The sequence below is a fragment of the Wolffia australiana genome, chromosome 3 (genome assembly GCF_029677425.1).
Source record: "Wolffia australiana isolate 7733 chromosome 3, ASM2967742v1".
Taxonomy (NCBI): domain Eukaryota; kingdom Viridiplantae; phylum Streptophyta; class Magnoliopsida; order Alismatales; family Araceae; genus Wolffia; species Wolffia australiana.
The window spans coordinates 19,575,612-19,587,276 of NC_135837.1; the positions used below are offsets into that span (position 1 = coordinate 19,575,612).

General features: G+C 39.1%; 1 long non-coding RNA gene across 1 annotated transcript; it reads left to right on the top strand.

Annotated features, from left to right (window-relative positions):
* Nucleotides 1–10,445: 10,445 nt before the first annotated feature.
* LOC144700433 (uncharacterized) lies at nt 10,446–11,003 on the top strand. Its single transcript, XR_013580762.1, has 3 exons — nt 10,446–10,484; nt 10,585–10,698; nt 10,786–11,003. It is a non-coding gene; the product is annotated as an uncharacterized LOC144700433 (long non-coding RNA).
* Nucleotides 11,004–11,665: the final 662 nt, after the last annotated feature.

An 11,665-nucleotide genomic window follows, 5' to 3' on the forward strand; every position in this document is an offset into this window, starting at 1 on the left:
TATTGCTCAAACCAAACTCAGTGGTTGGTGGAGGATACTCCAGGCCACATGAGTGTTGGGGACCGAAATATGATTGGATATTGCAAAGAGTTGCAAGTCCCATGAGATGGGTGTTCAAAAATGTGTATTATGATTGGTGGAGCATACTCAGGTATTACATGTATTGAAATTCCGATCCCCACTAGGAGATAGTCGGTTTCTCCGCTTCCGTACACTTGAGGGTTTTATGGATTGATAAATTTTAGTGGGAGTCCTTTATTAATGAATAGAACATCTGCTAAAACCTTCCAGGTCCTTCATTGACCTAATCTCCGATAAACACTGTCGTCAAGTAGCCCATTAGATTGCATGTATGATGCAACTCATTGACAAGTCGATAATTATGATGTGCTCATGGACTTGATAAAAGTCTTCAAGTCCAAAATGTTAGTTTATGTCCTTATAAACAATGACGATGACGGTGAAGGGATACGAGTAAAGGATGAAGTGAAACGTTCACTATGACATGGTTCAATGTTAACACACCGTCAATGAGCTGTTAGTTATTGATGTAGTGTGAATACAAAGAACCTAAGGCCATATGATACTATATGATAGTTATTTGGATGTGCAATCCAAAAGTCAATTCAAGGCTCACATGGTTGAGGGATCTTCTGAATATGAGGATATGCTGAAGATGATTGAAATGGCAAGAGACAGACATCTACTAGGAGAATGGTTCTCTGTTCAGTTTATTGTTGATCTCGTCATTCAATTCCTACATGACTCGAACTTAACTTGCTTAAGAATGTCAAAGGTGAACCTTTAGAAGGTAACATCCCGAGACACCTTATTTGGTATGACCAATTGGAAGGTGTTCCGTGTTCTTTGAGAAGGACAAAGGAACAAAGCATGTTAAGGTGTCCCAGTCACACAAGGATATAAGCAACAATAAATATTTATACCACGGTCTAAAAGGTCACTAGAAGAGTAACTACACGTAGTAACTCGTTAAGATTGCTCAGAGAAAGTTGAAGCATATGGATGTTTCAATTGCTTAATGTGTGGAAGAAAGTTGAGAAAAATGAAACATAAAGTTGAGGTTACGAAGTATCGTAAAGGTTACGATAATCACTATTTGGATAGCGAACCTCAATTTTCGCTTTGGAGATATGGTGTCTTTGGAAGATAATCATGTTCCTATCATGAATAAGAACATCACACCTATTATGAACAGATTAAGATATTCCCTAACTATTGAGAACAATAGTTGTTCCATTCATTTGATTGCTTTAGCAAGGATAAAAAGGGAATAATCATTATGGATGATTCTTACCATTATCTCAAAGTGATGTTGCTCCTAACAAGAGCAAGAACTATGTGAAGAAAGCTCATCCTTATGAGCATAAATAGCATTGGCAAAAGGTAGAAAACTTAAGACGCATGAGATGCAGGATTTTGGAGAAGTAACCTATGTATCGAGAATACCGATCTATAGAGATAGGTCAATAAGGTCACTACTCTCCAAATCCATAAACATAGACGTCATCTCCAAAAGGAGTTTTGGGATGGGGAACTCTGAGAGAGGTTCATTGTGTCATGATAATGAGATTAATCATGCACATCATTCTATGTGTTATGCCAGAAGCGGCATGAGCTCTAATAGTTATGAGCACTAAAACAATATCATATGTGTTTTGGATGTCTTGAGAAGACAAAAATAAGTGATTACGCTCATGGAGAAGATGCGTTGAAACTCAAGGGCTACATAAAATTGAGTTCTCAATGAGATTCAAATGATAGAAAGTCTACATTTGAAGTTATGTTTTATTGTATAAAAGTATAACCTATTGGAAGGTTTCCAAGTAGGTCAACTTAAAACTTGACGACGAGAGTGGAGTACATCATTGTAGTTGATGTTACCACAAGAAGAAATAATGATTGAAATGTTCATCACTAACCATGCATTAATATTTGATCATAAACCCTATTCCATTGTTGTGTGACACCAATGGTGCTAATGCACAAGTGAAATAGTCTAGGTCTCATCTGAAGTTGGAGAACTTCTTAAGACACACCACTTGATTAGGAAGATCATCTTTAGTAGGAGATTACATAATGAAAGTGTTCCATTGACCGACATTATAGCAGATCCATAGATGAAGCCATTAGCTCACTATATCTTGAGTATCACTTGTAAACAAAGTGTTTGTTCACTAAGAGTGATTGGCTTTTGTCCAAGTGGGAGATTGATGGAAATATATGTGGCCGTCAAGCCAATCACACATTCCACATCTCGTTCCATATTCATTAATAGAACATATTCATTATAGTGCACGTGTGATGCGTATAATGAAATCCATGAATACATGATCGGACTTAGTGAATTATGATGAGATCGTAATGCGGATATCACTAGTCTTTAAGCATGTGTTCTAAACATTCCTACTCAAAGGATATGCGAGAAGGACATCAAAGTATCTTGATAGAATAGCACTATCTAGCCTCACTCATGTGATGAGTATGGCCAGTCCCGTAGCCATTAGTGTGGCGACACTAAGGATGGATAGTGGGTGCTCTTTAGTGGAAAGAGTTCACCGAATTGATCCGTATGAATCCCTGAATGGTATTATACCGAACTGTCAATCAGGTTGATTCACGTCACGGTTGTATAAGCGATCCTTAGACCTGAGACACCAAAGACATCTTGTGGATGGGCGGTTGTACTTTGGCTATGGCCAGCGAGTCTCTAATCATGGGATTCTAAAGCGGTCTTAGTTCGGGTGCATCAAGAAATGCGAAGGCGATTGAGTGGTCAAGATGGGATCGTCCACCCTCGGTATAAGAGGTGACAGCTCAAGGAAGACGATGCAACTAAGTCCTTGGCCAAGGCAGTGAAATATCGGAGAAGAGTTCTCCGATGATTTCCAAATGCATCAGTACTAACTCGGATGACCGATTAGGGTTTGACAGTTGACCATACCCAAAGTAATCCAAGGGCGTCAAGTGGATGAGGGATTATACATACGGTAACCGATGGCGAACAAGTTCCATGAGTGAGTCGATACACACTCCTTTGTATCTTCTAGGACACGAGGTGTAGCTGGCACTTGCGTGTGAGTCTCGACCTATCAATTGGGTTAAATCCATCTGACATTAATTAATCTATATGATGATATAGTTAATTAATTTGGAAGGCCAATAAAGGTTATTGGGCCGCTGGAGTCGTTAACTAGACTGATACATGGGCCTAGAGGGTCACACGCAAATGGTCTTTTCGACGTTGGAAGATATACTTAAGTTTTGGGGTTTTTATGAAAAATACCCACTTAGTATAAATAGGAAAGGCCCTGAGCAGAAATTCACCTAGGCCAGAATTGTTCAGGGCCTTCCCTTCTTCTCCACTCTCCCACACCCCCTCCACCCTTTATGTGATCGAGACGCCGTAACGACGCCGACGGAGATCGAACAAGGCTCCTCTACGAAGGAGGAGATCACGTGCCGAGGATCGCGTGAATACGTCTAGAGGCTGCACACTTGAGCAGCTCGACTCGTCTTGCTCGGATCGAAGAAATCATGAATCAGATTAGTGTAAAAGTGCGCCGTTTTAATAGTTTTGTTGATGCCGTTCGATTCGCAATTCGTTTTCCGCTGCGCATCGTTTTGTGTTGCTCATCCATCTCAAAGCCACAGAACCAACAGTCTCCACTACCTCTTTAGCCGTAGTTTATAGGGGCATCTACGAGGCTCTATGTGCTCTTTGCTGCTATTCAGTTTTGTGTACCGGTGTTTACTACCAAGAGCCTAGCTTCACAACTGTTCTCCCCGATAACACACTGAATTTGGTATTTATTTCTATCAATTACCACAGTTTTATTCATTTAAAGAGTTTAAAACAGGGTTTTTATCATATATTGCATCTTAATTAATCTTTCCAAGTGAACTCTGATTTTTTCCTGATTTTATCTTACGTTATAAATTTTATGTAAATTATGTAAGCTTGGAATAATTATTTTTAAATGAAAATGGCAGGTTCAAAAATTAATATGAATGTCAATTAATGCGGGGATGGACTACTGAAATTTCTAGATTTTTATATAATTTCATTGGATTTTTTGGGAATTCATTCGAGGAGGAAATGAATTTTTAAGTAAAAAAAGTATATTTATAAGGAAAATAAGAGTTTTTAAACAATTTCTAAAGTTATGGTGGTTTTTCTTAAAGTTGCTTTGCAGTTATGCTCTTAAAATAGCTCTCGATCGTGGTGGTAAGCAATTAAAATAATTGCAAGGTTTTCTTCAAATTAATGAAGATTGTTTTCATTGTTTGTCAGAAAAAATGGCGGAGAGAGAAATCAAAAAAGGACATAGGCATAAATTTTTTGGGCGACGTCGGTTTGTGGGCACATATTTAATAAGGATATTTTCTGCGAAATTCCACGAGATTCTCTCTCCAAGCAATAAGTTCACCTCCCATGCTGTGCATACAAAGCGTGTTCATGGGAAGTGGCGTGGTGATATGTGATTGGGTGTAACTTACAAGGTACTGATTAGTGTTCACCGTCCGATGCGGTACCGAATACCGGTATCGGGGCGGATGCTGATGGATGCGGTACTGGAAACTTCCGGTGCGGTTTTCCGATATCCAGATGCGGATATCGGTATCGGATATCGGTTGCTACGGTGCGATATCCGATACCGTATCCATCGATGTCGTGATCCGTCTCCGTCTCAGGGGACAGATGACGGTATCGGATGCTCGGATGCGGATATCGGTTTTCGATATCCGCATCGAATTTCATAAACATTTCATATAAGTTAGTTCTTTTAAGAAATTTCATATGAGGTATGCGTATTTGATTTTTAAAGTTTTGAACCTTGTTTTCTGGGAGCAGGGAGCGGGCATCGCGAGCACTGGCGGCAACGGCGGCAACGGCGGGCAGCAGCGAGCAACGGCGAGCAAAAGCGGCAGAAGGCAACAGGGTAAGTCGATGTTCTGCTGGCAAAATAGGACCATTGCTCTTCTGTTTCCGTCAATTTCAGCTCTCTCTCTATCTTTCCTCTCAGCTTCCTCTTTTTCTCTATCTTTTCTCTCCCGTTATCTTCGTCCTCTCTCAATTTCCTATCTCTCTTAGTCCTCTCCCTCTCTCACTTTCATATCTCTATTTTACTTCTCCTTTCTCAATTTCATAGCTCTATTTTTCTTCTCCCTCTCTCAATTTCATATCTCTATTTTTGTTCTCCCTCTCTCAATTTCATATCTCTGTCAATTTCCTATCTCTGTTTTTCTTCTCCCTCTCTCAATTTCATATCCCTATTTTACTTCTCCCTCCATCAATTTCATAACTCCATTTTTGTTCTCCCTCCCTCACTTTCATATCTCTATTTTACTTCTCCCTTTCTCAATTTCATAGCTCTATTTTCTTCTCCCTCTGTCAATTTCCTATCTCTATTTTTTTTCTCCCTCTCTCAATTTCATATCTCTGTCAATTTCCTATCTCTATTTTTCTTCTCCCTCTCTCAATTTCATATCCCTATTTTACTTCTCCCTCTCTCAATTTCCTATCTCCATTTTACTTCTCCATCTCTCAAATTCATATCTCCATTTTACTTCTCCATCTAGTAATTTCATAACTCCATTTCTCTTCTCCCTCTCTCAATTTCATATCTCTATTTTACATCTTCCTCTTTCAATATCATATCACTATTTTTTTCCCCATCTCTTAATTTCATAACTCTATTACTCCTCTCCCTCTCTCAATTTCATATCTCTATTTCTCTTCTCCCTCTCTCAATTTCATATCTCTAGTTTACTTCTCCCTCTCTCAATTTCATATCACCATTTTACTTCTCCATCTCTTAATTTCATAACTCTATTTCACTTCTCTCTCTATCAGTTTCATATCTCTATTTTACTTCTCCCTCTCTCAATTTCATATCTCTATTTCTCTTCTCCCTCTCTCAAATTCATATCTTGATTTAACTTCTCCATCTATTAATTTCATAACTACATTTTACTTCTCCATCTAGTAATTTCATAACTCCATTTCTCTTCTCCTCTCTGAATTTCATATCTCTATTTTACTTCTTCCTCTTTCAATACTATACCACTATTCTTTCCCCCCTCTCTTAATTTCATATCTCTATTTCTCCTCTCCCTCTCTCAATTTCATATCTCTATTTCTCTTCTCCCTCTCTCACTTTCATATCTCCATTTAACTTCTCCATCTACTAATTTCATAACTCCATTTTTGTTCTCCCTCCCTCGATTTTATAACTCCATTTCTCCTCTCCTCTCTCAATTTCATATCTCTATTTTACTTCTTCCTCTTTCAAAATTTTGCATATATACATATATACATATTACATTAAAATTTTGCATGTTGTCAATATATAAATTAGTTGAAATAACCTTCATTCTAAATTATGAATTTTTATGAGTTGAGCGCTATTTTTGCCAATTTTCTGACATTATTTTGGGGAAAAGTGGATTCTATGAGCCAAAGAACATTTGTTTCCATGAGTAGAGACACTAGTTTTTATAAGGATTGTTTTTGTACTTTTCTCAAATTTTCAGCCACTTAGTTCAACCGAAAATTATTCAGTCATGCATAAATGATATTTTTGATTTGTTTGAGCTTTTAATAATATTTTATATAGTATACATGTCATTTTGCTGGGTGCCATGTTCAAGTTCAGTTTACAAACATTGGATTTAGTCCTATATTGCAGGCCAATTATGCGTTAATAAGTGCTTTTCTTTAGCTTTGTAGGACACAAGACAGGGAGTGAGAGAGCTTCTCAATTAGCATTTAAATCAAAATAAAAAATGGCGTCCTTTTCCTGCATTAAATACAACCCGATTTTCAACACGTGGAATTATTAGGCTGGTAACGAACTTACTTACCTTATGCAATGAATGGCTTGACCAGCAGCAAGAAAAGTTGAGACTTAGCATGACCGCCACCTTTGATCAGGTATATTAATCTCTTACTCTATATCTCTGTCTATGTTTCTTGCAATTTAACGCCCTTGGATTTTTAACAGATAACACGAGGTCGTAAGAGTTTCATGAGAAAAATGACCAATGGTGGAGATGGTTGCGAATGTATGTTGTTCATGAATCAATACACAGGAATCCTGAATGCGCTGGCAGCGGCTGTAGGACAGAGAAAAAAATAAAGGGGACACCTAGAAATCGTCAATTTTCAAACTTTGATATATTGAGATCCAGCAATTGGTTTGACCTGACATTTTCAGGGTAGTTTTGTCCCTTCGTCCTCTTTCCATTGGATTGTTAAAATTAGTTCAGAAATGGTTTCGTTGGAGGCGAAGAACACTTGACTTCAATCTAGATTAATACATAAGCACTAGGACAACATTCTGTTATGTTCCTTATCACATTTATCATTTCAGGTTTGAAGATAAATTTAATATCTAGTAAATAGATCCATTTCCCCAGTTTTGCGCGTTATCAAACTACATCGCTACCTCTAACTTCTCTACATTGAGTATTGACTGGATTGTTATAAAACTTAATGCTCTATACAGAATATCACGTCTTTGAAAGTAAAAAAATATTAGCCGATCTGGTTTTGATTTTGAATTAAGGATAGCCTCCTCAAGTTATGAAAAACATACGAGTATATGTTTTAATCTTATATAGTTGTGGTCTGCAAATGGATTTTGACTTCATCTCAGACTACGGTGTGCAAACTATAATTCTGACCAATAGAAACATATGAAACAATCCTAGTATTCTGAAAATAACATAACAAAAAGCATATAAGTAATTTGGCAGTTTTCCTTTTCTTCAAAAAGTTATAATCAAGACAAAGAGACAGTATTTACAAGTTTATACCCAGCTCCCTCCATATGGATCAACCCATTTTCTCATTATGTACATTCTATATTTTGCACAAGGGAATAAAAAGTTTAATAGTATCAGACTCAATTCTAACGACACGATCAAATTTGTGTTTAATCACACCATTTGTAGTCTTCTCATTAATTTTATAACCCTCCATGTCTTTCCAGATATAACCTTTTGGTGCACGAGGCCATTCATGTGCTGCTCTGTTTTAATATTTTCCTGTATTTCCAACGGCCGATAAACTGTTGTCAATAGCGTAAATGATCTTTTAGTCAACTGTGATTCTGTTTCATTAATTTAATTAAAAATAAATATAAGAAAGCTTTTGAAGTTCTTCGTTACGTTAAGAATATATGCTTATTGACTCGTTGAAAATTCCAAAGGTTAAAATTATATTTTTTCCATAACTCAAATTCTTTGAGCTATATATATATATATATATATATATATATATATATATATATATATATATAGGCGCGAATGGTCTAGATTTGATATAATGGACAGATCATTTCTTCGAATATACTGTCCAAACTGATGACTAGTATACTTTTTACAGATTATCTAAATCAGATCATGGCCAGTAACACAAATTAAAAAAAAAAAAAAAACTTATAGTTACTTGAATCTTGGTCATCCATCCGCTATATAAACTTGGCTGAAAACGTCTTACAAATTCAAATAAAAACGGATAGCACCAAGTTTCGTCGTTTCGTATCCAAATTTTTATGACGAAGCTTAATACTGATAATCATTTAGATCATCGTCCTGTCCTACTATAACACCCTTTTAATGTGACTTGTTTGAATCAGACTCACAACAAAATTATATTAATTTATAATACAATAGGATGACAAAATATTTGCGTTTCATGCCAAATCGGACCCTTCACAAGGTATTCGAGATTTCTTGACGAGATATGTAAGGTGAATCGATAAAAATAACGGAAATCCACCGAGAAAATCCAGATAGCAGTCCACAAAAATTTTTGACTTAGTTGGCGTCAGGTATATCCGGCGAACTTGCAGGGCCAAGGGAAAATCGGATGGAATTCGAATAAATAAAACTAATTGAAATCGTGTCGTAATTTCAATTAGTGCCTCTTACAATACAACCCCCGAACTTGCAAGCCAATGGATCAAATGTCTTAACTGAGGAGAAAGTATGGTCGACTTTAGCGGGAATAGGTTATTCATTTTCGTAATACAAGTACCGGCTCCCATGGGTAGATATAAGGAGACGGCCCCAATAATTTTAGTTTTATAACTCCTAATTTAACATTTCACTTAAATATATTATTTTGTGATTTCTAACTATTTACTCACCGCTTCATAGTCAGAATGCAACGATAAAAGCGAAATCGGTGGAGGCGGAAACAAATAATAAGAGGTTACCTCAACGCTAGAGTCGATATAATTTTCAACATCGCTCTCATAATCACTGGATGCCATATTTAAATATTACGAGCTAATCTCGTTACGTCGATGAATAGTCAATTAAAACGGTCATTCAAAATTTGACAAAACCATGCGAAAAAATGATCCAACGGTGCTACGTAGCTGCCGGCCTTAAAACATTTGGCGGGCGCATAGTCTCCTGACTTATTCAAAACAAGAAATTGGGGACACTTGAGGAGGAGAGCGCGGCCTTTCCGTGCGTTAGTTACCGGAAACGGTTGAACTTAGGCTATAAATCTCCACATTGTCTCCCTTTTCCATGTCTTCAAGCAGTGCGCACTGATTCATCTTTTCTCAGTTTCCCCTTTCTGCGTATTCTTCCCCATCATTCATCACTTCCTCCTCCATTCTTTCCTTTGTTCATACCTGCGCCTGGTCGTGGGGAGAACTACAGCAAGAAACAAACCAAGAGAGACGACATCCATCTGCTTCCACGACTGCCATGGAGCAGGGCTTCTCACGCACGTGCGTTGCACAATCTTAATACCTTAGTTTCACATCTTTCTCATCGTCCTATGACGAACGAGGATAGTCGATCCGGCCGCGACCCATTTCCTCTTCAACTTTTAATTTCATCCAACACCCGTCCCTCTTTTAATTTCTCCCCCCTTCTTTTTTGTTGTTTTCGTGTTTATTGACGTCCGAATGATATTTATTTCAGCCCGCAGGAAGACGACTGCACAATCTACGTGAGGGTGAGAAGCGGCGTGAGCGTGGATCTGAAGATCGATGTCGGGATTTCTGTCCAAGCTATACTCCAATGGGGTTTCTCGTCCTGGGTCTTCTTCTTTTAACTTGGTTTTCTCGGTGGCTCTGTTTCCAGGGAGTTCAAGTGCTGCACCGATTTTCCACCGCGGCAAACGGCGGATCTGCGCACAGAAGCGCAGGGGTGTCAACCGCCGCCGGGCACAGAGGATAGCCCATGGCGATGTGAGGGTCAGTCATTGCCGTCTCAAGAAAGCTCTCTTTCCGCCCGATAGCTGTCCAGACACGCGAGTAAACGATACATTTATCTAATAATGTTTCTTGGCTTGCATGTTTGGCATGCAGGAGATTACCCATGTCGAGTAAATCCCGGCATCTCTGCCGTCGACATACGTGGGTCAACGCCACAGTCGACGACGCCATCGCAACTATCTTGCGGATGGCTCGAATGGTGACCGACCACACTCTCAGGCAAGAGACCCACGATGCGTATTTTCTTCGCTTAGAATGGGTTCGTTCTCTCGTCCGCCGCGGTCAGGTCTTACCGCGTTCACGCGTGCTCTTGATCCAGGTGAAACGAGTAGCCGGCTCTGGGCGGACGGAAGAAGACATCCTGCGGCTTCTATGGTCAGTAAATTACTCGCCCGCCTGCGGAAAAGATGCGGACTCTTGCTCCGTTTGCTTGGTAAAAGAATAACCGTGCCGTTTCCTTTGCGTTCCTATCGTAACAATGTTTTTCTTACAATGTGCGTGTCTCTCTCTGATTCTGCAGCAAGACTATAGGATCGGGGAAGAGGTGGCGACACTGCCGTGCATCCACAAGTTCCACACCAGTTGCATTGCGAGGTGGCTTACGCGAACCAATGCTTGTCCAATGTGCAAGAACGTGGCCCTGCCACCCTCCCGCTGAGATTCGTACTAAGCATGTACCAGATGACGCCTGGTGTAACGAAACAAATTGTGCAATGAAGTATACTTTTTTTTTTGTGATATAGAAATACCACTTTCCAGCAAAAACTTTGGCATGGAAGAGCTCCTTTGGGAACATGTCACGTCATTCTGCATCCGTAGATAAACCGAACACCCAAAGAACTTCTCGAGGCCATCCTTTCCCCTTCTTAGGTCATAGATCCCTAGGCAATCCCGTCCCTGGCCGGGATTTGTGCATATTGTTTCGGCCTCGTCTTGCAGTCATGAGGGCTAAAGAATATCCTTAACGGAGATCCGTAATGTTTTCTTGCCGCTTCTTCTCTGTCAAAATAATATGTGCTATTTTAAAAAGATAAAATACTTCTTCTCCGACTTACGCGTTCACTATCCCCGAGTCAGTTTGAGGAACTTTACGGTGTTCGCAGAGCCAAAAGGTCTCGGGATCTGTTTATCTGATAATAGTGTCACTCGACCGCTGGTTTCTGTCGACCAGAGGTAACGCTGCTACTTATTCAACGAGTTTCTACAATTCTCGTCGGGGGAGAACCCCTGATTCCTAGAGTACCCAGTTTTAATTCCGCAATACCGCATTGGCTTATTCTGAGAACGATAGTCTGCCGTTGTGAAATAAATCAACGGCCTGACTCAACCGTATTTAACAGACGTATAGGTAGCTTCAGGGTTTGTTACGGGATGGAATAAAATAAACCGGTTTACAGTTA